General features: G+C 38.2%; 1 protein-coding gene and 1 long non-coding RNA gene across 6 annotated transcripts in view; one reads left to right on the top strand and one right to left on the bottom strand.

The window, feature by feature from the left end:
* The window catches only part of NRIP1 (nuclear receptor interacting protein 1), an 895,475-nt gene that overhangs the window by 321,808 nt on the left and 546,203 nt on the right, over positions 1 to 27,464 (top strand). The window lies entirely within an intron of this gene.
* The window catches only part of LOC126049084 (uncharacterized), a 241,950-nt gene that overhangs the window by 193,276 nt on the left and 21,210 nt on the right, over positions 1 to 27,464 (bottom strand). The window contains exon 2 of one of the 2 annotated variants that reach the window (XR_007509086.1): positions 22,165 to 22,237. The exons of the other annotated variant lie outside the window; for it this stretch is intronic. This is a non-coding gene — a long non-coding RNA (uncharacterized LOC126049084). The remainder of the gene's footprint in view (positions 1 to 22,164; positions 22,238 to 27,464) is intronic. 2 annotated transcript variants of the gene reach the window in all.

Genomic DNA, 27,464 nt, shown 5'->3' with positions numbered 1-27,464 from the left:
CAACTCCGGCAATACAACTACAGGCTAACCCAAGAAGCAACTCACTAAGATTATAAAGACTTCTTTACTTATTTCACCAGTATTACTGCCTAAAATCCATTTTGGTTTCATCCAGAATGTGTTATATTGCTGAATTTGCTTAAGGATACCTGTACTTATTAAAACTGGCCACCTAAAATTTTGAGCTGACTTCCACTAGACACCAAGAAGCCTGCAGGCAAAGGCTTAATGAAATTATACCTATTATCTTCACTGAAATATCACTAATTGGAGCAGAAAGGGTGCAACACTAAGTGTCTGCAGTTAAAGATGACATCTAAAATAGGACTGAATTCTCTTCTTCAGAGATGCATCCCAGAATTGGCATCCATGAAGATGAGACATCATTGACTTGAATTTATAACAATGCAACAAGCCGTGTGAGCTGGTATCAGCAGAGTGTTTCTATAACAAATTGTCACTGACTGGGGGTAGGGAGGTTCTTCGATTCCATGATCTACTTTGCTTTCAACATAAATTTTTCCATATCTAGTTTCATAAAAGGCATGAACTATGATAGTATGACAATATGAACAAAGAGGACAAAGAGTATCCTGTTTGATTTTAAAGCATGGTCAGATTTTTGTGCAGCAAAAATTTAGGAACATGAAAAAAATCACTATCTACAAAATTTTAAAAAGTCTATAATCCAAATGCTGCAATTTAGCAGACTCGGATTGTGAAAATAGTGTTTTATGTGAATTAGTAGTTGCTCTGCTTTTACTTTTGTAAATTGAAACTTCAACTTTTTGTTCTTTATTTTTAAAATAAATACCAATTTCTTTCACTGACCAAGATCTAGATGGCTAAAGTACTATTCTTGATCTTCGAAGCCTTTGGAGTTGACTTGAAGAGATGCAGCTAGTCCCCAAATCTTTGAACATTTTTAGAATGGAGCTCACAAATAGAATTCTGAGGTTTTCAAACATGCAAAAATATTTCCTAGATGTGGTGATTTGCCCTGAGAAAGGTCACTTTTCTCGTGTCATTCAGTCAGAAGCAGAAGTGCTAGGATTCATTCCTAAAGGTGTTTGAGCTAGTGTAACAACTGGAAAATAATAAACAAACTGTATGTGCCATCATTTCTAGATTATACAGATTCTATACCTACCACAGTCTAATGAAACCAAAAAATTATTGACTCCCAGGACTGCATCTGAACAGCAGGGTGGAGGCATGGGGGGGGGGGGGGGGGGGGGGAGGGGGTCCCTTCTCATAAAGGACTGATAACTAGTGTTCTTAATCTGGTAAGGATATTAACTATCTAAATATATTTATTACCCCTTCAGACTTTGTATTTACTGTATTATACTTAAAAAATGGTTTATTGTTATAATTACTATGGTTTAAAAATTAGAACAGTATCAAAGCCAGAGATGTTTCCTTTGCTGAACAGAAATTTTGCTGAACAAAAGCAAAAACAGGCTGGAAAGCTCCTGTAAACTTTGGGTCTATTTCACTTTTGAAAACATCCTCAGCAATTGCCATTTGTTGACATTCAGTTTCATGACAGCAGATTATTGCAGAAAATAAAGTTTGAAAATGAATTTTAAATTAATTTTTCACCAGCCACAGTTCTGGTGCAGGGCATTTGTCACCATAACAAATGTGTACTAGAATTAATCTTCATACCATATAAGGCTTCCCCAGTAGCTTCGCACCAGAGCAGATCACAGAGAATTATTGGATTTATTATCCTTTTATTGATCTTCCTGAGGCATTTGGATGGATTGATTCTGATATGCTACTCCTTAGACATATTAGATAGATTGCTTAACAAATTTCAGAGCAGCTGACCGTGACCAGGTCAATATCTCACAGGAAGTTCTTCTTCACATATACACATCACTTGCCAGGAGCATGTCTGTCTTCTGACCTACAGCTGTCATCTTGTGATATACAAAACAGACTACAGAGGAAGTTAAAGTACCCTCATTTTATCTTTTGAATTTAGACTATATTTGTGGCTTAATAGTATGCTGCTTTGCATAACTACTTTGAAAGATCTCCATTATTCTACTGTTATCTAACTATCAAAAGGAAATGTGTCTTCAGAGATGAATCACTTTTTGCTTTTAAAAATGCCAACTTCTGACAAAATGGACAGCCTTCTGTAGCATGTTTTAGTTTGAACTGTGGAGCAGAACAAAAGGAAGGCCATTTAGTAACTTTTTAAGAGGCTACATGATAGAATCTGGCAAGGGAACTTTTGGCTTACCACAGCAGATTCAAAGCCTGACACAACTGTTCCCTAACCATGCTAAATACTTCTCATGCTTCTGAAGTGGAGAATACTGCCCTCCCTGCAGATCTCATCCTACTGCCCAGTAATAATGGCCTGCTCCTATTTTACCATTAGTCAGGAGCCTTTATACCCTACAGAGACCAAGGCTGTGTCCAGCCTAGGACTATGCATTTCTAAACACGGAGTTTGACCCTCAACTCACCTCCCACCCAATCTCCCAGCACAAACATACTGAAATCTCAGGTCTCCTCCCGGCACGGCAGTTTGGGCTAACTCAGGCCTGTCACTTGGACTCACGTGAGGCCAAGCAAGCTGGAGCTGGGAGGCTGCTGTACAGCGAGTGGTAGCCGCTAGCTCAAACGATCCCAAGTCCAGGGATGGAAGAGATTGTATCAGCCTAGGGAAACGGAGGAGGACAACTCCTCCTTTTCCTTTCTGTCCTTCAGCTCTGCCTGCCCTAAACTGAAGTGAAGGATGCATGGATGGGAGGGAGGGAAGGAGGGAGGCAAGGACGGAAGAAGACAATACAAAAGTCCTTGGTATGCTTATCAGACCACTGTCTCAATTTAGGCAATAGGGAATACTAAGGACGGGACTTAATCTCACTTCTCATATGTTTTATTCAGAACTGTAGGAGGGCACCTTTATCAAGGAGATGATGCCTGTAGAGAGAGACCTCTCTTTAGGTTAGATTGCAACAGTGTTTCCTTCCAGCTTACCTTTTCTTCTTTAAAAGTTATGCCAACCATGGAAGAGGAAAGGCAACACTGTTGGCAAATTCCTCCAACCCTTTTTTTCTTATTTTAAATACAGAAATATAATTATTAGACCAGTTGCTCAGACAGTATGAAAGTTGAGCCATTTATTTTCTGTGCATGAAAGAGTCAATATACACAAGTCCCTTTTCAAGGAAATGCCCTACCTGCCAGGCTGCAGGTGATTTTGGCCACATCTTGGTACTGAGAACCTGATGCTTATGCTATGAACATTTCACTTATAGTTTCCTTCTGCAGTTTGAATGCCCAGCTGGAGAGCATCTGCCACATTAGCTTCATCTGAAATGAAACTGGTTCATGTGCTCCAGGACCAGACACACAATAAATAGAGATGATTTCTTCTGCAAGTCTCTTTCACATGCATCTATATGAACTGCTTCTGAAGTTAATGGAGACTGTATGTAGCCTAGAAGCAGTATGAACCAAGGAGTTGAGACGGGTGGCTGAAATTATTGATTAGATGATACTAAAAGAGAAGGTAACACGTATACTCAGAGAATTTTATTCACTGAAAACATTTCCTCCCAAAAATTTAGACCGATGAACTCAAATAAAAATAAACTAAAGAGTAACTGGCTAGTAAGTTAGTCTGAATGTTTTTGAGAGCAATTCAAGGTAACAGCCCAAGGATAAATTTAGATATCTAGAGATAGCCAGAGATGGCAAGTACTTCTTTTCTGTTGGCACTACAAAAAGAAAAAAAAGTGCTTTCAGTAAAGAAAACAGTCTTCACACCACAATTTTTCCCATTACAGAGGAGTTCTCTTATTTAAATTATGCAACTAACAAAAAGGAAAAGGTATCACACACACATCGTCTTTTCCACAGAATGAGATGGACCCTAAAGATGAACAAGAAGAAAAATGAAACTGAATTTACTCCTTATGAGGTATTTGAAAGTCCCTCTACAAAGTCTTCCATGAATTCAAAGTTTAACTGAGGATGTTTCATTTCTCCTTATCCAGATCCATACACTTCTCAAGGACTAGAAATTTAGAAGCCACAATTCACTGGTTTCAGTAGTAAAGGAACAAGTAATCCAACCCACACATGCTGGGATTTTCAAGGAAGCCTAGGGTAATAAAATGTTCAAATTACTTTTAAATTCAATGGGAGTCAGACTTCCAACTCCTTAAGACCTGTTGAAATTGATATCTGTCATTTCCAATATCCTGAAATCAAAGAAATTAAAATTTTGAAAAACCTTCTGTGAACTAGTAACTGTTGATTATTTAATGGCTGATTAAAATTTCTTACTACCTGCCTCCAGAATTTCACAGTAGGAACATTACACTCATATTTCTATTTTTCATAAATGTCAATTCCATGTGATGTTATGTGTTATTCAACATGAAAGATATCTGGAAAATAATCCTACATAGTAGTAGGTTATAGTATAAAAGCTATCCACTGAATGCTACCAACAATGAGCTAGCAAAAAATTTAGCTAAACAAGTAAAAACATAAGCCTTTCATAAGAACATATTTTATAAAGTAGAACTTCTCCATTTTCAGAGCAGAAAACAAAGCTGGAGATTGCATCCCTGTTGTGTTCAAGCACAGCAAGAGGTATTTGGGATTCTAGTCCACCAGCTACTCCAGGATGCATTCTCCTTTTCCCATGTCTACACCCTTTATCCATGTGCTACACCAAAAGGCATGAGAAGCCATGCTTCTGTTGCAACAAAATGAAAAAGCAAACTTAAACAACACAAAACTATTTTATGAAACTAAATTATTGGCTTTCAGCCGGATCTAGGGGTTAGGATGTGACCTGCAATCACATGAGTAACTAGCCTAATACTTGAGGAATGAGTCCCTGCACTGTCCCACAGAACAAGTCCAATGTCAGCTCCTCTCTTGCTCAAGGCAGAAGTAGCCCGTCCTTGACTCTTTATTACTGGGACAGCAAAAGGCAATTTTATCAACGCTACTGAGAAGCTTTTAGCCAGCTGTAATCCTTTTTTACAATTCATAAAATCTGAAGACTGCACTTTCTGGTTGGGAAGGTTTTGTGCTAATATGGGATTATGAAGGAAGGGATTTGGGGTGCACAGTCCTCACTGGGAAGTTGCATATGGTTCTTCTGTTGATACTTTCAAGAGTTAGGAACATCTACAATGTATGAGGCTTGGGGATTTCTCTGTATAAGCATTGCAACTGGAGAAAGAGAAACTTGTGTTTGGTCTAATAATGAACAAATATCTCTTAGCAAAGAAATTCCAGTATTTCAGTGCAGAAATAAAGAACAGCATTACTTGTTTGCATGCCAGGTCAATTTTATTCCTGTTTTAAATATGGGGAAATGAGGGCACTGGGAAACTGCAACTTTCCATCAATAAAAGAGTAGGCATTAACTAAATCCAAGATTCCTAACTAATGTGTACCCTGCCTATAACTGCCTTCATTGCCTTTGCTTTCTCTGCAGGGTGCATTGGGTTTGTCCTTCAAAAATCTGTCTTGCATATAAGAACTGAAACCCTGGTCAAACATGATACAAGCAGAAAAATGGAAAAGGTCTTAAGAGGCCACATATAATATATCCAAGCATGAAATGGCCCAAGTTTATAGAGCAAAGTAAACATTTTACAGTATTTGTAACCAACATAGGGAGTCTTTTATCGCTTTGCAGAAATCTACGCCAAGAAAAAATTGCAGCTCTTTTATTTTTTAATGATGCAGCATGCTGTTAATTTGGGTATAAAGCCAAAAAGCCCCATAGTAATATTCAGGAAGGAGTTGTCTAGAAACCCCTCAATGTCTTAGATAAAATTGAATCTGAATGGCTAAACCCATTTGAAAACAAATCAATTTAAAACTAATTTTATCCCCAACATGCAGGTTTTTAACAAACTTCTTTCACTACAACAGAGATGCTAGCAACATCCTTAAACCCAACACATTTATTCTGTTCCCTATGCTGCATACAAACATGAACACTTTTCTGGTACTACTCAGACTACAGAGAAAACAAATGCCTGAATTCTTCCTCTTTTGTTGTCTTATTCCCATCATTAAAAACAAAGTCCACCTCACAGCTAGGCAAACACCTTGGAATTTCTCCTGCCCTGATTTCTTGCCTATTCGTCAAAATCATCCTCTCTCTCATCTGCAGTTTTAAGGTCACGCCAAGGTTACACACACAAGAGATTCTTCCCTTCTGGCCTAAATAGGTCAACACTGGTTTGAAATCTCACCCAAAAGATGTGTATTCTCTTGCATTTTGTATCGAGATTCTGCAGATATGGAGTGGGAAGGAAGAGGGAGACAGAGAGTTGTTGAAAGTGCCTGAAAGTAGCTGAGAGGCAGCCCACACGGCCGGGGCACAGGGCTGCCCAGGGGGGAGACACAGAACAGATCTCACTCATCTTCTCCTTTCACGCAAAAGACCATTTTTCCTCTGTGTCCCGGAAGAGCTGCTTCCTAGACAGTTTTACACTTGTTCCTAGTACCCCAACAAGCGACCGACCACACCCTGGCATGCCCAGCACTATAATATTATGGTATAGGGAAATATTATTCCTCTGCTGGAAGGTTGCATAGCTCAAAATCTGAGCTTTGCCATTAAAAAAGGCAGCTACGCTGCCCATCACTAAGCAAAATTGTTCAACACAGCCTGGCTCCTTAGGCATTAATTGTAATGGAAAACAGAATTATAGTCTGATTTTTAACAGCTTTTTAACCTAGCAATTGGCACATTTCTACGTATGTGTATATATAGAGAGACACATATAGAGACACATATATGCTTTATTAAAGTAATTTCTCACTTGTCATTATTTTTAAATGTTATCACACTCCATCATATACATGCTGTGTACATATAGTTATTACTCCTGTTTTATCCTGTAAGTTAGTGATAAGCCTGGCAAAAAATTCACTCTACTCCAGCAAGCCTCCAGATGTCGGCACAGCATACTCAGTGCAGGTATTGCATTAACCACTTCATGCATCACACAGGGATGGGAATAGTTCCTTTTTTCAAGGAATAAGTGAAAACCTCTCAGAGCCCATCATACACTGACTTGATTAAACTGCTGCCACCTTCCACTCACATCAAGAAAACAAACACGACTCTATAAAGTAAAGCACAGTACATTTGTGGCAAGATGGAGACCTCTCATGTATTTGGTTGAGTGTAATAACTATCAAAATAAGAATATGCAATAGTAAGAGATGTATGGGAGAAAATGTTGAAAATTAGGGGGTTTTATCTTCCATAAAACTGTGAGTAATTAGCCACCTCAGTTCCAGTCTCCATCTCTGAATTTGCACAGGAAACAATCTTGAAAAATACACCAAAAAAAGCAAATTAGTTGTCTTGGTTGATAAAGCAAGGAGCCTTTTTTTTTTTTTTTTTTTTTTTTTTTTTTTTTAAATCAATCCCTATTAACTCCTAAAAAATAGTATGTTGTTTCTTCCATGGTACTTTCAAGAAAAACATGTAAACCCAGATAGCAAATGACTTCACACTCTCTTATCCTTCCAGTAGTTATGATCTGGCCCTGAACATTAATGTGAAGCAATATGAAGTTTCCTGTTACACTTTTTATTGCTTTTGAATCCAGCCTGAAACCTCACCTTAACCTTCTAAGTCCTGCATTAATCACATCCTCGTTTTTTGCGCTGACATAACGATAGCATAAATGTAAAGAAAACAATGATTCAGTATTTTAGAAAATCTGAAACAGTACAGGCTTTTGTCCTCTCTACTCACCCTTTTATAATTACATTTATATTAGTTCTTATCAAAACAAATCACTACTCAATTACAGTGCTTTCAAACCAAGAAGAAGAAAAGGCATCTCAGGAAACACAAAAATATTTCGGTCTAACTTTAAGTTTCAAAAAGAAGCATAGAATCAGGCTGTTCTTTCATTTATTCTGAAGCATTCAGAAGTTGCTTCAAAATGTGCTTTCTGTTTTCTCATTAACTTTTAAAGCATCTTAAAATCACTTGGGGGAAAAAAAAAAGAGAAAGAAAATAATAATTTCAAAAAACCAACCCAAGATAATAAGCTTAGTTTCCTTTTCAAGAATTGAGGAGAATTTGTGCTATTGTGTAGTTCATTCCTTCATGCCTTTATTTCTTTGTCCTGTAAGGATTTTCTGTACTTATGGGGGTTGGGGGCGGGTATTACTATATCCTAGAATTTCTGAAGCTAAAACAAAATTGTATCTCTATTACAGAATCTTATGGAATTGTTCAACAGCCACAAAGTGCTACAAAAAGAACATATTTCCTGTTACATGACAAAGAATTTAAAGTAACTTCCATTAATATTACACTGAACATTTTTGGATCCATTCCTACTACATCCTTGTAGAAAAGTCCTATGGGACTGAAGAAGTCATTCAGGATATTAATAATATTTAATTTGACAATTACAAAGACATTACATTTGACCTGAAAGTTCAACATTAAGTTTCCAAACTGGATTGAAAAATATAGGGTTTCTCACTGAAGTGAAATGCAATTTTTTCATTAAATAAAAATAGAAATAGAAATGGTACATATATTTAAATATTCATTAAAGAAAAGAAGAACCTTTATGTATTTAGTTGATTTTCTATTTTAACAATAAATAAAGATAGGCTAAAACAGATTATCTTTTTAATGGGTTTTGTATCATTTTCACAGAGGGAAGATGCTGGTGGAAGCCTTACGTTATTTCAGTTCACTCTGCCAATTAAACCCTTGCTTGTACAGAACTTACTTTAAACAGATGCTTTATTTAGATGTTTTTAAAAATTCAAAAAGTAGATTTGAGGAATTTTAGAGACGTTATTAATGTTACTAGAACACTTATGTATATAATATGTCCCATTGGAAAATAATACAAAATTAATTGAAATAGTTTCATAAACCATTTCACATGCATCTTTCAAATTTTACAAGAGCTCTGTGGGACTAAAAAAGATTTCAGATTCAGCCTCCTCTCTCAAAAAATAATTAAATTTTAGGGATTGTAAACAGTGGTAAATTTAAATCTAAAGGCTTCCATTAATCTTGATAAAGAAAATTAGTGAATAACCTCACTCATGTATAACAAAATATATTCAAAATGCAAATGGTTTATAACCTAAGTCCCAGAAAGTCATTAATAGCAGCATCCAGCAAATTCCTAGAACTGTATCTACACCAGTGTCTAAGTACCTGAGCCTTAACTTTACTTCCATGTCTCAGTGGGATTACTCCAGGTGTGAAGTTACTCCCTGTGTTAGCATCTGTTAAATGAGATCCATAGTTACAGCTGGCATTTGGAAAACTGAAGCAGAAATTAATTAGCATTTCAAATATTTCAGTATATATAGTATTCCCATGTCACTAATTACAGTCCCATCTGTACAAAATTGTACCAAAAATACCCATATTTTAATATCTTTCCCCTTCATCTCTAAATACTTTGCTCACATTAAAAAATAAATTTAAAAAGCTGGTTCTTCACCACCAACCACCCTATCAAATGGTCGGCATTGCTATCACAATCACCAATGCATTAACGTAATACAAACTACTTTCTAATGTCAGAGTGAATTCATTTCAACAGCAGTACAGTTTTCATTATTTTTGAGTTGTTGACAATGTTAACCATTAGGAATATTTTTATATTTAGATAAAAGAAATATTATGAATATGCTATCAGATAGAAGTAAGCAGGACAGTAAGTTATCTTAAAAGATGCGCTTTTTTATGAACTTGGGCATATTCTCGGAGTTTTTTCCTCTTGCTTTTTTCCCCTCGTCTTTTTTACTCTCCTGCTTCTCTGGTAATAATAATTCACTATGGTATTTATAAAACTGAAAATAATAAAATCCTCAAATAATGCGTATACTGCTTGAAAAGAAAGCTGGAGCAGTTTATTTTTTTAAGAAGAAAACTTATCTTGAGGGCAAAAGCAGTCCCAAAGTATATGCCATTGAATATTTTACAGAATATATTTCTACAGAATATGTTCTGTGTTTCTGAAGAAGAAATCTCTCTCTACTGGAGTACTTGTGTCTTGTCAGAGAGCCTGAGAAAATGATAGTAGTTCAAGCCAAGGTAGCCTAGATAATAACATTCAATTAAATGGAAAAATTATAACACTATATATTTTGTTATATTTATGTGTTATTTTCCCACCACACACTCTTAATATTATCAGAAATACAAAAAGCTTTAGTATGAGAAATTTTGCATGCTATCATAGAACAAGTTTTACCTGTGGGAAAGTAAAGAAAAAACTCTGATTTGAGAATGCCAAGCAAAAATAAAAAAGGTTAATTTTATCTGTTTTAAGAACATCCTGAGACCATCTCATTTCCTGCTTCTCTGTACAACTTTAAGGAAAAAGAAACTGTATCAAACTATCTGGACTCAGTAATTCAAGAAAAAATAGAATGCAAACTCTAAAATAGATACACAAAAGCAAAGAATCATACAGCATCTTTATCTTAGAACTCTTCTGTTAAATTTGAACTAAAATAATTTGATTTCATTAAAACTGATACCTTTATGTTCTGTACAAAGGTAAATAATTTACAAACACACCCAGGAAGTGTTCTTCAAAAGCAGGCAGTTCAGTGACATTTCAGAGAGAGAGAAGTTTGAGAAAAATATTCTTGTCATGAACAAAGAAACAACAAACAATACTTCAATCAGGGTTACATTGCAAAGCTTATTTTACTTATTAATTCAAAATGTAATGACGTATATGAAATAGATAGGTGTCAATTCTGCAAGTGCTTGCTCCCAGGAGTCCCACCAGCTTGAATATATTTTCTCAGATAAACAGGACTATCTACAAGCATAGTCATTTGAAGAACTAGACATCCCCCAAAATATTTATTAAATATATTAAGCAGAGAAGCCCTGACTGAGTATAACACTTAAGTTATGATGCAGTATGTTTACTCTTCAGCATTGTACTTAAAAGCCTACATCATTGTAAAGCTATATTGTAAATTGCCATGGAAAAATAAAAAATAAAGTATTCCTCAAATCTTTTGACCTGTAGCAAAACCCCAGATACCAGATCACAGACACTGCTATGAATTATGTTGTTCAGTGCCAGAAATCTGTACCATAGCATCAGCTTATAATACTTATTATGAGGCTGAATGTTTGCCATGTGAATTAATTTAATTCCAACTAGTCTTTTCACAACTTGGAGAAAGTGGGGTTTGTATTATAAAGTCTTAAACTTTTATACAAGATTTTGTAGGTAACCGATAACCTAGCTTTTGGGGACGGATACCCATAAAAGTAAGCATTTGTACATTTCAAATACCAACTAAAATCACTTTGTATTAAGGATACACGTATGTGTATCACAGCATTCAAGTACATTTGAAATACTGTGTATCCATGTATGAAATAGTTAAGGCAAAAATGCTGTAAAGAGTTGCACAGATTCTAATGTTTCCTCCCTCTCGTTCACAGCTTACAATGTAAAGTTGTCAGACACGTAGCTTATCAACCAGAGCATTTCTAAAAATGAGCATACAAAAAATAAGCAGTCACCAGACAGGCAAAGCAGTAAAATCTAATAGCTTATTCACTCGATGACACATCATTCTGTGGGAGAAGGAAGGCTTTTATTTAACAACCTGCTATTCCTTTAACGGAGACAAACACCGCATCAGAAACGACATAAAGGGAGACAAGATGACCATTTCTCTCCTCACAGAATAAAATAATAATAATAATAATAAAAAACCACAAAAAAAAAAACCAAAATAAAACAAAAAAAACCCACCCAAGCCCCCAAACCATTATCATGTGAAACAGAAAAGATCTTCTTGAATCGCTAAGTCAACAGAGGGACAAGCAGGTGTTTGCATTCTCTGCAGTTTAACTCATGGATTTCATTGTGTGCCTCACAGAAAGAAAAGCAGTTTCATTTGTAGATCTTACAGGGAAACAAAGAACTTCAACAAGGAGTCCCGATAAACATCTTACGCTGTTAAACATCTTCACCAGGAGAGAGAGAAAAATCTCCCCACGTCGCAAGCAACCGCGGACGTCTTTTGTTCCCTGATAAATATTTGCCTTTGTCTTTTGTGATAAGGTCTGCTGCCTTCGCTTCACACAAAAAGGGCCCGGTTGTTTCCGTACAGAAAACATTTAATTAAGATCATTTCCGATTTCCTAGCCCCCCGTGCGCCGAGGGAAAAGACGAGCGAAAGAGGAGAAACCCCGGCGCTCGCTGGCTGCGAGGAGAGGCCCGGGGGCGCCCCAGCGGCCGTCGGGCCGGGAAGCGCGGCCCCGCCGGCGGACGGGCCTCTCCCGCGGGGCCAAGCCCGGCAGGGACCCGCCGGGGGCTGCGGGGCCCCAGAGGGGCGCGACGGCCGGGCCGGGCCCCGCACCGCACCGTCCTGCGGCTGCGCCTGGGAGGCAAAGGCGGCGCCGGGCCCCGCGCAGGCGGCGTGCGCCCCGCTCCCGGCGAGCGTCGGGTCAGCATCTCCCGTCCTGCCGCCGCCCGTGCCGCCGGAGGGAGGCTGGGGAAGCTGTGGGATGCGGCGCTGCGGCTTGCTCCGGCTGGCGGGGGAGGAGGGGAGAAGCATTTTTGGGTTGTCGGTTGTTCGCTGGCTTTTCTCGCTTGGGTCTGTTTTGGGGTGGGGTTTTTTTGGTTGGCTGGTTGGTTGGTTTGGTTTGTTGGGGTTGGGGGTTTTTTTATTATTTTTTTGGTTTCGGTTCCTTCCCCCCCCCCGCCCCGGGGCCGAGTTGCTTTTCACACTACGCTCTTTTTAAAATCCTTTTAAAAGTAACGTACAGTTTGGGGTTTGCCTCTTGGTCAAACTTTAAGCTTCACAAAACCATCAAAACCTTCTTACCAAAGCGAAGAAAATTAGCAGCTTTAATTATTTTTAAAATATTCCGTCTACAAAAAGGCCGCGCCAGACTCTGTGGACTCTGCAACATCAGTTCTCCGAGGACTTCACCTATTCTACACACTAGAGTCAAACTTCACAAAATAGTTCCCACTGCTGTAGTAGTTTGAACTATTGAAAAGAAAATCTAGAAAATAAAATCATTATAATGTGTTTATACACACGCATACACACAGTACACAGCTTCCAAAGTTCTTAGTCCTCATGTGTACTATGTTCACCTACTGGAATTAATGCTCTTTATCGTGTTGACTGCCTGCAGAGGACAGTCCTGAAATATTCCTGCATGCCAGGTACCTATAACAATATTGTTAAATGTGGATTCACTGCAAGTCTAAGCCACTATAATAGAGTTACCTTCCTATATACCTCAGGACAACACACCCGCTCATAACCACAGACTTACTACTTCAGTCTGTATGAAATTTTGCTAAGAAATATCAACAGAAATACTAGTCTGAAATAGTGAGAATTAGAATGCAAAATTTAAAAACATGTGATATGAGTAAAAAGAAACACAGCAATGATACTCCACGAGGAAATATGTGCAAAGTTGGGAGAGAGAATCATTCCTGTAATCCAAATATGAAACACAGGAGATGAGCTCATACTGTGGACATGACACAGTCCAGAGAGATTTTTCTTTGGTTAAATATTCAGAAAGCACAAACTCACATTTTTTTCCTTCAAAGCTTAGCACAATCCACTACAGTTCTTTAACGTTTGTACCATCTTTCAGAGAGCACAACTCTTTTTTTCTGCCCAGAATATCAAAGTTTTTATTTCATGAATGAATTTCAAGACTTATTCATTGTGTGACACTAAAGACAACACCATAAACAGGGAAAAAAATGATTAATGTAAATAAATCAAAGTCATTCTGTCCTTCTCTGGCCATCTGTCTCCCCATAAATACACATGCAAAAAATAGCATTTGCTAAAAGCAGCTATTTTAAAAGTCTATCACATTACTGTTCCAAGTACAAAAAAAACAAACCAAAACAAAAAAAACAAGAGCAGAAAATGCTAACAGTATCATCTTACCTGCCTTTTTAAACAAAAGTGTGAAAAACACAACACACAAGAAAGCCTGCAAGCTGACAAAGACTCTGGATTAGTTACAGTGATTGACCCAGTGAAAATTAATCAGACTCACTTTTTCTTTAAATGAAACAGATTACTCCTCTACATATTAACACATCAAAAAATATGATTACACCTCAACTTGAAATTACAGTGCATACCATACACCTCTATGTTCTCAGAAGGTTTACTCATCAAAGCACTTGTTCAACAAGAAGTATTTTCTATGATCCTGTAAATATTGTGCTAATACTTTTGAACTGAGAAAGGTAAATGCACCTTATGTTAAGCTGCTTTGCATAGACTAACTTTATGAGCTCTCTAGTAGCTGATGAGTAAGAGCCGCATTTTTTTAACCTCCATTAGTAGTGAAAAGTTTTGAATTAGATGCCTCACTAGAAGTCTTGAACTTCCTAAAACTAAAGTGTGAAACTAAAGTTAATTAGCAGCTCCACAAACTGGACAGGAGCCTATCAAGGTGACCCTATACATATTCATGTGTGTAAGATCAGTACCTAAAAGACAGTATTTTTAAAGTAACATAACGCAAAATCTTTGGTATGTCTCTGTTTTGAGTATCTGTGAGCAGTAGGGTGCAATGAAGGATACATTTACATTTTTATACGGGAGGAAATTCTATAATAAATGATAATGACAGTACCACAAACAGAATACTCTTTTCACAGTTTGTGTGAATTCGACAACAAAGCAAGCCATAACCATGACCAAAGAATGTCATGGGATTAATCCAAGATTGTCTTGATTGATCCTTTCCATAAGTACAGTGAAATCACATTCACTTAAGAGCATTCAAGAGGATAATGAGTATGCAGGTATTACCTAACTTCAACGTCAGCTTTGGGCTGACAATATCAAACAACCATGGAGAATACTGGACACAAATTAAACTAAGATAAAGATTAAAAGCTTCTGTCGCTTACAGAAGGACCACCAAGAGACTACCTATGTTTCAACTTTTGTTTATATAAGAAGGACAGTTAAAGATAGCTGTAAACTTGAGACTACTTCAGTACACCAGGGATACACTTCTTAGCATGTACTTACACTCTAGAAAAGTAAGATACAGCCATTTCCAAAGGTGATGTGGGTTATATTTTTGCCTACAAAGTCTGGGGCCAGAAGAGAGATGTTTTTATTTATCAAACAAAATGTGGTAGGACTATTTGTAAGTGGTTCAAATATATTTAAGAAATAAGGAAGTGCACTTAGTACCTACTCCAGTATCTGGCCATTGTTTAAATAACAATTAATGTGTGACTAAAAAACATTAACTGTTAATAATCAAGGAAAGTTAGAAACTTTACTTAAGGAGCTATGGACCATAAGTTAATCTTATCTTAATCAACTCCATAGGACAAAGAAGGAAACAAAGGCAAATAGGTAACAAAACATACTGCCTATCACTGGCAGGTCAGGCATGTTCCATACAGAACAGAAAAAATACTAATATAAAGTTTTTCCTGGGAAAAAACCTTCTGTTTCTAGATCACAGTCATTACTGTTATGTTTGTTGTGTTGTATATTTATGTTATTGGGGGTTTTGGGGTGCTTAGTTTTAACCTAAGTAATCTGTTCCCATTATATATTCCGACAGTTCAAGTTTATAGTTTCTAATTGAAGATATACACAGAGAAACTGTCTGAGTGTGCAGGGACAGGACTGGGAAAGCCAAAACCTGCCTGGAGTTGAATCTGGTGAGGAATGTGAGGGGCAACAGATATTTCAGCAGCAAAAGAAAGACAAGGGAAAATGTGGGCCTGCTACGGAAATGGAGTGGGGAACATGGTGAGAGGGGACATGGAACACACCAAGGTGCTCAATGCCTTCTTCATCTCTGTCTTTACTGGTAAGACAGGAATCCCAGGCCCCAGAGACATGAGGGGAAATCTGGAGCAAGAAAGTCGTAGCTTCAGTGGGGAAGGATCAGGTTCGAGAAAATTTAAATTAACTGAAGTAGACATAAACAAGTCCCTGAGACCTGACAGGATCTACCCATGAGTGCAGATGTCCCTGCAAGGCCACTCTCAATGGTCTCTGATAGGTTAGTGGTGACTGGGACAGGTTCCTGAGGACTGGAAGAAAGCAAATGTCATCCTCATCTTCAAGAAGGGCTAGAAAGAGGATCCAGGGAACTACAGGCCAGTCAGCCTTACCACAGCCCCTGGGAAGATGTTGGGACAAATCCTCCAGGAAAACATTCCAAACATATTAAAGACAAGGAAATGGTGGGAGTAGTCAGCATAGGGACTGCAAAGGGAAAATCATGCTGCACCAACCCAAGAGCCTTCTCTAACAAAATGAGCAATGAACATTTACCTTGATTTTAGACATTTCACGTGGCCTCCCATAACATCCTCATAGACGAAGTAATGAAATATGGACTAGATAAGTGGACAGCAAGGTGGACTGAAAACTGGCTGAACTGCCAGGCTCAAAGGGTTGTGATGAGCACAAAGTTCAGCTGGAGGCCAGTCCCTGGTGGTCTACGCCTGGGGTTGATACCAAGGATAATATTTTTTTAATCATCTTTCTCAATGACACAGGTGATGAGACAGAACGCACACTCAGTGAGGTTGCTGATGATGCAAAACTGGGAGGAGACATTGATATGCCAAAGAGTTGTGGCATTCAGGGGCACTTCAACAGGCCAGAGAAATGGGCCAACAGGAACCTCATGAAGTTCAACACTGGGAAATATGAAGTCCCGAACCTGGGGAGGCATAACTCCAGACACCAATACACGCTGCGGGGTGACCAGCTTGAAAGCATCTCTGCAGAAAAGGACTTTGAGTCCTGATGGACACCAATCTGATCATGAACCAGCAACGTGCCTTTGCAACACATTGACAACATGGGTTGCATTAGGATAAGCATTGCTAGCAGGTCGAGACAGGTGATCCTTCCCCTCTGCAAAGCCCTAGTGAGACACATCTGGAATGCTGGGTCCCAAGCTAGGCTCCCCAGTACAAGAGACATGGACATACTGGACTGAGTCCAGCAAAGGACCACAAAGATGATTAAGGGACTGGAGCACCTCTCATATGAGCAGAGGCTGAGAGAGCTGGAACTGTTCATCCTGGAGCAGAGACGGCTCAGGGACATCTTATTGACATGTATAAATACCTGATGGGAGAAGTAAAGAAGACAGAACCAAAGTCTTCTTGATGAGAGTTAATGGGCACAAGCTGAAATACAGGAAATTTCATTTAATGTAAGAAACCACTTTATTATTGTGAGGGTGGTTGAACACCTGAACAGGCTGCCCACAAAGGTTGTAGAGTCTCCATCCCTGGAAACAATCAAAACCCAACTGGACATGGACCTGAGCAACCTGTTCTGGCTAACCCTGCTCTGAGCAGGGAGTTGGACAAGGTGATCTCCAGACACCCCTTCCCTCCTCAGCCAATCTCTCAGTCTGTACATTAGGCACTATGCTAAACTTCATGGTAAAACAATAGACAGCTGCATGTTCACTGTTTTCCACTACCAGAACTATTTCTATTAAATTATCCAGGCTGGACAAAAAAAGAAATCAAAACCAATTTGGAGTTAGACAAGTGGATACATAGCTACAATAGAAAGCTGTAAAGTGAAGACAGACATGGCTTATCCATTAAAAAAAATATATATATAAGGAAATGAAAGTAGAATTCTGATCTGAATCACATACTGGAGCAAATCCATCAGAGGCCACCAAGCTGCTGAAAGGCTGGAGCACAGGACGTAGAAGGAGAGGCTGAAGGAGCTGGGCCTCTTCAGCCCACAGAAGAGAAGGCTCAGGGGGGATCGTATTACTGTCTACAACTGCCTGACCAGAGGATACAGAGAAGATGGAGCCCGACTGTTCTTGGAGCTTCACAGTGGAATGACAAAAGGCAACAAACATAAGTTGGAACGTGGGAATTTCTGATTAGATATAAGGACTTTTTTTTATTTATTTGGTTGGTTTTTTTACCATGAGAGTGGTCAAACACTGGCACAGAGTGACCAGACAGGCTGTGGAATCTCTACATGGAGGAATTCAAGACATGACTGGACACAGCTCTGAGCAACCAGATCTAATTAGATCTGTTTTGAGTAGGTCCTTGGACTAGAGACCTTTGGAGGTCCCTTCCAGCCTCATTTATGCTGTGATACTGTGATCACCATGATTTCAGAAAGACCAAGTATGTAACTCATAGGCGACTTTCCAAGCGTAATTATGTGGAGTACACACAGGAGCTTGTAACTGCTTTGTTCTTGATGAAACTTAAAAGAATAAAAAAATGCACGTCATAAAAGATGATCAACGTCTCCTCTTTCAAACTGGTTACTGAGAATCACCTCTGCAAAACTATCCCCAAGAAGTTACCTTTGTCATCAAAGACTGGTTTGGAAGATTTACATAACTGACACTTACTTTACATTTATTCTATTAAGTACATAACAGATCACACAAATACAATGGCAAGCTTTTAACTTCTGAAATCACTTGCCTTTGATTGTTACCCTGTCAAGACAGCATTTTATTCCTCATGGATATTTGTACAGAACCAAGTGTTATCTAACTCCCGTTGAAGGTTCTTGGATGTACTACAAGATAAATCAGTAATATTAAGAGAACCTACACCAACAAAGCAAAACAAAACAAACCAAAACAAAAAAAGGTATTAATGCCAGAGGAGAATCATGAAAATATTTAGCAGACATATGTGTGTGTTTGGTGGTGGCATGGGGAGGGGCAGAAGATGAAGCTGGTCATTGGACTATACTTCTAACAGTTGTTCTGAGTAAGCATGCCACACCCAGCAGGTATAACCCTGTGCTGGCCACCATTACTAATAGCAGAACCCAAAGGGCAAGGGGATGTGCTGGGCAGACATTTGAAATCAGCTTAGCTGTTGATGTGCTATGGCTCTGTTCATATGTATGCCAATGCAAGAAAAGCCTTCCTCCCTTCAGCCTTGGCACTATATAAACAGTTTCCCTTCTCCCACAAGCATGCTAGGAAGCCTGCACAGCACTGTGTTGGGTGGATAATACACTGGCCTCCTTTGCCCCTTAACCAGTTCCACAGTACAGACATGCCCTGCATCCCCAGGATTTAGACTTCAGATTGACATCTAGCTCTGGCTGGACACGCTTGTGCCTCCTCCCCTCAGACCAGACCCAGGGTTACTGTCTCCATAAGTACCTCAACTGGTTCCACTTAGATTCAGGTTTGCTCTCACTGGGACTGATGACAGAGCAGTCAGCGACCAGAACAAATGTCTCGGAGTGCTTTGCTATTTGTTCACAGGGGGAAAAAATTGCAACAAACAGGTCTGAAAATAGATTCACATGCTTCCCTATTTTTCCTTGAAGTTCACCATTCCTTGAATCCTCTTATAGACTCCTTGACTCTTCCAGGTCCCTAAACAAATATTGGCAATCAACAGTCCCACACACACAAGGAATTTTTAACTGTTTACTGATCCTTTGTGCTCTAGATGACAGCTAGGCAGAAGTGCTGTATCTTTTTACATTGGATTCTAGATGCTGTATGAACTGTTACTTTGGTACTACTATCATGCGCTTTCTCCAACAAATTCAAGGGCCAAAACCACATAAAAAATAAAAAAGTAACCGATTATATAACAAAACATTTTTTGGTAGAAATTACCCTAAAAGGAAATTAAACTACAGACTTCCAAAGTAGTTTTCATACTACATTCTAATTGGCATAAATGGAACCAGCACTTCTTGGCACTGTGTTTGATGACATATAAATGTATTAGAAAAGATTTCCCTGCCCTAAAGACTTCATACATTTTTTTAGCTACCCAAGAAACCTCTAAATCAGTGGTTTAATTCACTGGCTAGTGTTTGAGAGAGTTCCTATGAGCTATAGGATTTAAGTTAATTTTCTTCAGGGCATGAGGTTTAGGTTACATTTTTTGTTTGAGAGAAATACATTCCAAATGTCATCCATGTGCTTTCCTCTGCCTAACAATGTCTTGCAGGAGTCATCCTGCACATCTTTTACTAGGGAGTTAAGATTGGCATCTTCATTCTTTCCTACTGGGCTTCTCCTCCAAAAGACTAATTTCCAGCCTTCCTTGTCTGCTTTCTGCTGGGCTTGTATTCCCAGGCTACTTCTCTAGGAAATTGTGTGTTTCAGCCTATCTCTAATATCTCAGAAGCCTGCTTTGAAAGGGCCAGCTTGTCGTGAAAAAGATCCAAAGATAAACTGGGTAGTCAGAGGCTTTGTATACAAGCACCCAAAGGAGAAGGTCAGATTTTTATTCTTAAAAATCAACTGAAAGCATCTACTATCTATGGATGTTTAGTATTCTTTTTAGGATACTTTTGTGAAGTTTTCTGATTTGATTCATTTCACTGTAAACCTCTAATATGGTCCCTTACTCATACTGCTAATTTATGCAGTAACAGATGTGAATAAATCAACTTTAATCACTTACGCAACCAGTTTTGCTGTTGCCTATCTGCTATCCTTTCTATTCTATCTTTTGCTCATCCTTCCATTTAGGCATAAGTTCAACAAATAGTTGAAGGTTCTGAACCTTGTTTCTTCAATTGTCCCCTAACTTGTACAGTGGGTACACTGGAGAGATTGCTGAACCAGTGTCAGAGTTGACCATTAGTATGCTCAGGCCAAAAGCACACTAATGGATATGAAAAATGCCAGTGTCTCTGAAGTCTTCAGAAACCCACTGAAACCTAAAAGAGACCAACTGAGCCCGTGTGAGACCTACTGAAATGTGAAATAAAGAAGGACTTTTATGCAGCACTGGAGCAGACTCCCTTCAAAATCCAGCAACTACTTTTCCTTCAGTGAATTCCAAATGGATCTGAAACACAGTGAGGAACGATCTGTACTTCTCATTATTGCTTTTTAGTTGTTCAAACTTCAGTGTATTGAAGCTGTACTATTTTCTTCCAATGTTGTAATTAATTATCACCACCCCAAAGCAAAAATATATGCTTAGTGTGTGCTATAAATAATTACAATTAATTCTGTAGAAAACAATCTGATTTTTGTAATCAGAGTAACTGTAATAAATAGAAATTTCTCTTTCTAAGGGCAACCTTAAGTTGATGCACTCTTGTACTTGTCAAGTTCTTAAACGCACCTCCAGTTCTGGGCCCACTTTCCATGTATAAATATCTCTCAAAGGATACCAACCTAATTAACCTCCTTCTGTGTCTAGTTTGCACTCGAGTCAGACCCATAAGCACAGTCACTGAGACCACAGGACAGATATAGTCTACCTGCTTTTGGTTTGGGGCTTCTCTACCAAAATCCAAATATCCCTGAAGCAACTCCTGATTGAAGCAGCAAATAATAGTCTGTTCAGTCCTAAGTTGGTGTTTATTCCATGCGGGAAGAATACAAACTCTTCAGCTGTGAAGGTCTAGAGCTTTCTACTGAGTATGTAAAGACCGAAGCATTCTGAAAGCTTGCAACCTGGCCAAATTTGAGCAGTTTTTGTAGTACTATAAAAGGCACTTTCCCTTCTGCCCTGCTACATTAATTGAAGGGCAAGAGACACTTTCTGGAAGAGGTTGCCTGAATATTAGTGGAAGGAAGGGTTTCCTCTAAATTTCTGAATTCTTTTGGAAGAAAGGTAAAGAGAAGATTGAAGAAGATGGATAATTTTTACTTAAAAAATTATAGTTTGCCAGAACTTGATTGAAAGCAGGATCTTAAAGTGGCAAATGCCAGACATCATGCATAGACAACAGTTGCCAGCCTGAAGGCAAAACCACTGTAAACCTGGACGATACAAAACAGGAGTTCTAAGCAACCATATACTGAATAGTTTAAAACATTAAATATATTAAAAAATAGAAATCTATACAACAGAGGGCCTATGTACAAAGTCCAAAGAATATCAGTGAGGTCAATGGGAGCTGAAGAGACTATACAGCTTTTAGCAGCAAGCGCGTAGTTGTAAGTGTGGAAGTGTTTAAAAACTGTGCTTTACTTTATGTGACTTTTAAAAAAAATAGTTCTTTCAGGTGTATATGGACTTAGAGCATGAAAGTTCCAGGCAAAGAAACTAGAATTGCACTTCCTTCACCCAGGTCATCAGCTTCACACTAACTGAGTAATAACAACACAGTAATGCAGCTACCCCTTACCATTCAAGCTGTAGACTTAGTGTTTAAACGGTGACTTGTTTTTCCAGATACGCAGTGTAAAATCCCTAAAGACCTAGAAAAGGAAGGCAATAAAAAGCAGTTAGAAAAGCATGTGTTTTACTAAGTTTGACTGGAGGTCTGTTAATTTTGTATGATTTCTGTTTTGAGATATAGCTGAAACACATCAGTGGGAGGCTAATTTAAATGATGTTGGAATTCAGGCCTTCTGAATTTTCAACACTATTGTGCCCATAAAATCTAACTTGGCAACATTAAATCATTAAGTCACATGCCAAATGTTGTATTCATAGCCACCGTCAAGTCCTCGGGCTCAACTCACCTGACTGTGTTGTTTAGGAATAAGGCATTTCCACATTGCTTCTATATCCCTCTTTTTGAGAAGACACTGATAATACTCCTTTGCATTTATCTATTTCTTGCAGCACAGATAGTTCTAAGGCTACTAGAGCACAATTAATTTGAACATATTCCCATAAAATATCCCATACCTACTTAGACAACACACAAAATCCTCATATTTCTCTGTGTCAACTTACATGTCAAAGTAGGTGAGATGTGCTACGCCAAAATTAATAGCTGTTATGACAGGTTAGAGAAAAAACAACATTCTCCTCAGTGCAAAAAAATAGTTTTGAAAGTCCATGTTATTTAAGGTTTTGCCTAATTTAATATTGAAAAATTCCTTAACTTATTACTTTACACTAAGGAGAACAATACTTACATTATCACTTGAAATCATGATTAAAGTTGTCTCTGTTACAGATTCTGATTATTAAATCTCTTTAGTTACAACATAAATAAATTGGCCTACGATCTTTCTATAACACATCAGAGCATCTCTTTCAACAACATCATAGTCTAAGCTAATGAGTCTTGCAGAATGCAGAGAAATCAGACTCCAGAATAAGAAGATACAATATAACCACTTTTCCTCAAGTACCTTCAAAAATAAAACTGTCTGGGGACACACTCAGCAGCTAAGCTGGCACTAGGGGCATTCAAAAGGAAGAAAACTCAAAAGTGAGAAAAATATTTATAATTCTGATGGAAAACATTGGACAAACCCAGTGCTTCTGTTTGTTTTTTTTAAACTGGGGGTATATTTCAAGTAATCTGTAAGAGATTTTAAACAACATCTGGACTTTTAATATTGCTAGAAACATAAAAGATTATTAAAGCAATAACTGTAAGATCTAATATTGGAAAATATTCTATGTACTTCTTCAATCAGCATTTTACTTACGATATTCACCAGATGTTATTCCCACTAAATAAGAAGCTATGTATAACCAATAACTAAAGCCAAATAAATTGAAGAAGAATTAAACAGAAATAGCATCCCTTTCAATATAGCTATAGTACTTCTTATGTAGCTATAGTACTTATAGATAGCATTTAGTTATAAGGAAAAGGAAGACACACACACCAACACACATGCACACAAATGCCAGAGTCCTTAAGAAATCATCACAGCATGATCGCCACTTACGTGTGTTCCCTTGTGGAGTTCTAACACTACATATAATGGAGACTGTGGAGTGGAAATACCTGCAAAGATCAGCCATTGTAAATCTTTCTGCAAGCACTGGAACTGACACAGCTAATTAAACTGGTTCATATAAGAAACAGGCAAGTCCATAAACACAGTAGAAAGACAAGTAATTCAAGTAGTTAATTTGCATAACAAAAAGCAGGTCCATAAAGTTGTTTCCAATTCAAGGCTGCCCTTACGAAGTGCAGTCTCCTTAAAAGGGAGCATGTAGAGGCAGTAAGGGTCATCAGCTCAGCATTAGACAGTACATGACATGGGCATGAATCAACTATCTGCTCCCAAAGAGAAGCAGGCTAGAAGTTTGTGGAAGGGGCAGAAGAGGTCCTCTTGTCTCTGCTCAGGTCTCTCTCTACCAGTTCCTGCCTCCTACCATTCCTGAATATATCAAAAAGAAAACAAGATCCACCACAAGAAATCCACAGCAAAGGTCCCAAAGCAAGCTATTCATTTCTCACCTTTATATTATTGCTTTTGAGAATTCCAAATATACATGCTTAGTAAGAGACACATGAATAAAAATCCGCTGTCTTGAATTTCAAAGTGTCAGCTGTTGAAGGAGTTACTTCACAAGAAGGTGGAGCTTTTTGGTTTATTTGTTCAATTAAATGAAATGGTATTGTCTCCTGCAATTTTACTTAAGTATTCACACTTAAGTAAGTGACTTATTCTTCCATCCTGTCCCAAAGTAAAGCAAAAAGTAATTTTATTTTCACATTGGTTTCAGTACTGGAACTAGCAAGACTCCTGGCATTACTCCTTATTACAGGCTTTGCCTTTCTTCAAAGACAGCTTTGTTAATATTATTTCAATAAGAACCACTGGAGTGATTTTCTGAGCAAGCAAAAGTTTAAAACAGTTTCAGGAGAGTCTGAGGGTACTTACTGGGAGAAGAGTGGGAAGGAATACAAATCAAAGAAACAAATGGCCCAGGCAGATGACCTGCAGAGTATTTTACTGAAGGCACAAACACCTACTAGATTCAAAAAGAAAACAGAAATGTAAGGTTTGGGTAGAACTGGATTTTGTCAGGATGTTCTCATGTTGAGCTTGGAGAATAGGAACAGTACGATGGGCGGAGATGTAGGCAGTTCTGCCATACACACAACTTTCAGTTTCATTCTGATTTATATACCATACTTATAACACAATATGAACTCTTTGCATTCAGCCCCATTTTCACCAAAAAAATGGCATCCAAAAAACCAGCTGCTTTAGTTTTCCACAGCTCTTCCCTGTCAACAGCTAAGCCAGCTGTGAATGCTGTTCGATGCTTTCACAAGGCAGAGGAAGGCGGAGAAAGAAAACACGACACCCCTGTGCTCCGACTGGAAAGCTTCACTACTGTCTTGGGCATCGTGTTTCCTGAGTACCAACTTGGGTTGCATAAGCAATCCCTGTAGCCAGCCATCCCACCTTTACCTATCAGCCTGCGAGGAACAGATGGAGCAAAACCAGGTCTTCTGCAGGGGTTTGAGTGACAAGTTACTGCATTTCCAGTTTTAAAAAAGTATACAAATGTCAAAAAGAAATCTAATTAAATGTGCTTGTTCATAAATGCATGCTGAAGTGAAAAGGAGAAAAAAATGTTGCCAGTGGCAAAGGAAGGTATACAAATAATGTTTAAATACAGAAAGTCTCTGTATACTGTGAAATATTATATATAATTAAAAAAAGATAGAAAAAAAAATTAACACTGTAATTGCTTACAGGTCCATCTCACTGGAGATACGGGGTTTTTTCCCCAAGTATTTAAATATTATTTTCAATATTTGCCCTAGCTGCAACTTTAGAAAGCATAATCCAAAAGATTCAAAGTAGCTACTGATGCAGAAGGAGTGCAAAAACTAAAAAAATCCTAGTCAGGCATAAAGTGCAAATCTTTATTTTAATAATTTCTACAAATGAGAAACCATTTTGGGAGGTAAAGGATGGATACTGTGTTTCCATAGCTGGTTTGGACTCAATAGCTCAAATAAATAACTTGCTGAGGGACATGTCTACTTGCAAAATGAAAAAAATATAGATGAATAGAAACTTGTTTCATCATTAACAAAATACAAGTATTTTAATCAGACAAGGGAGCTTCCAAATTGATTCAACTGATCTACAGAAATTAGAAAACAATTTCAGTAAACTTATAACTTATAGATCACCTCTGTAGAGCATGCTGTAAACCATCTGAAGATATTGTGGTGAAGCTTGTAAGTTGTCTGTACCTAAAGCTCGGACATAAGAGAGGTCCTTTGTATTGCCAATGTCTTGATATGTATGAAATAAACCATATTTGTTTTCAAACTAAAATGTTTTAAAAATATTTTGCTTAAGGTAACATAACAAACAGAGAACATGATATGTACCTCCAAGACATTGCCCTGGGGCTATTTTATTCCACAGCCATCTAATATAGGGACTTCTAAACTCCAAAGCACCTGGAACTGGCTGCCATCACAGAAAACATATTGAGCAGATGGTCTGCAACCTGTTTCAGCTTGCAATCTCCATGGCCCTAAAACATTAATTTCAGTAAAATATGTAGTGAAACCTCATCAAAATGTGTGGTATTTGTAAAGTAGGATCTCATTTTAAAACCCTCTGTCCTGGTTTTAGCTGGGATAGAGTTAACTGTCTTCCTAGTAGCTGGTACAGTGCTGTGTTTTGAGTTCAGTATGTGAAGAATGTTGATAACACACTGATGTTTTCAGTTGTTGCTCAGTATTGTTTAGTCTATAGTCAAGGATTTTTCAGCTTTTCATGCCCAGCCAGCGAGAAAGCTGGTGGGGCACAAGAAGGCGGCAACAGGACACAACCAGGGCACCTGACCCAAACTGGCCAACGGTGTATTCCATACCATGGGACGTCCCATCTAGTATAGGAACTGGGAAGTGGGGGCGGGGAATTGCTGCTCGGGGACTAGCTGGGTGTCGGTCGGCGGGTGGTGAGCAATTGCCCTGCACATCATTGTACATTCCAATCCTTTTATTACTACTGTTGTCATTTTATTAGTGTTATCATTATCATTATTAGTTTCTTCTTTTCTGTTCTGTTAAACCGTTCTTATTTCAACCCAGGAGTTTTACTTTTTTTTTTCCGATTTTCTCCCCCATCCCACTGGATGGGGGGAGTGAGTGAGCGGCTGTGTTGTGCTTAGTTGCTGGCTGGGGTTAAACCACAACACCTCTTGAATCAACATAAGTTTCATTTGCATTTCATTGTGCTACTTACTATATGTCAGGCACATAACCCAAACCTATATCAGAACATCATATGCATCTTCTGTCAGACAAACACCCCAAATATTAAATAAAAATAAGACTAAAAAAAGAGTGGGTCTGCTTGTTTATGAACAATATACTCTCTGATCAGAAATGAACACTCAGTCCACAGAACCAGACTGGACTTAATCTGAAGTAAAAAACCCCAGAATGTTCCCAGGTGTGGATATAAGGTCGTTAGCACCAAATGTTTTGCTTTTCAGATTTGCTTCTATTGCACCGTAGTATTTGCTAATGTAAACAAGCAAACTGATGTATTAAATTCTAACTATGATTAACGCTGAAGAGCTAATTTAAATTTTAAGATCTTGATAAGCTTTCAGCATAGTGCAGCTGTTCTCATAAAGATGTAATGAAACTGTAGTGCCAAATCTTTAGTTTGGTTTCAGATATACAAAGCAAACATAAGAGGTTCAAACAAATGGACCTTTACTACTGTTTACTCAAGAGTGATT

This window comes from Accipiter gentilis, chromosome 21, assembly GCF_929443795.1.
Source record: "Accipiter gentilis chromosome 21, bAccGen1.1, whole genome shotgun sequence".
NCBI lineage: Eukaryota > Metazoa > Chordata > Aves > Accipitriformes > Accipitridae > Astur > Astur gentilis.
This window is presented reverse-complemented; position numbering and strand designations above follow the sequence as displayed.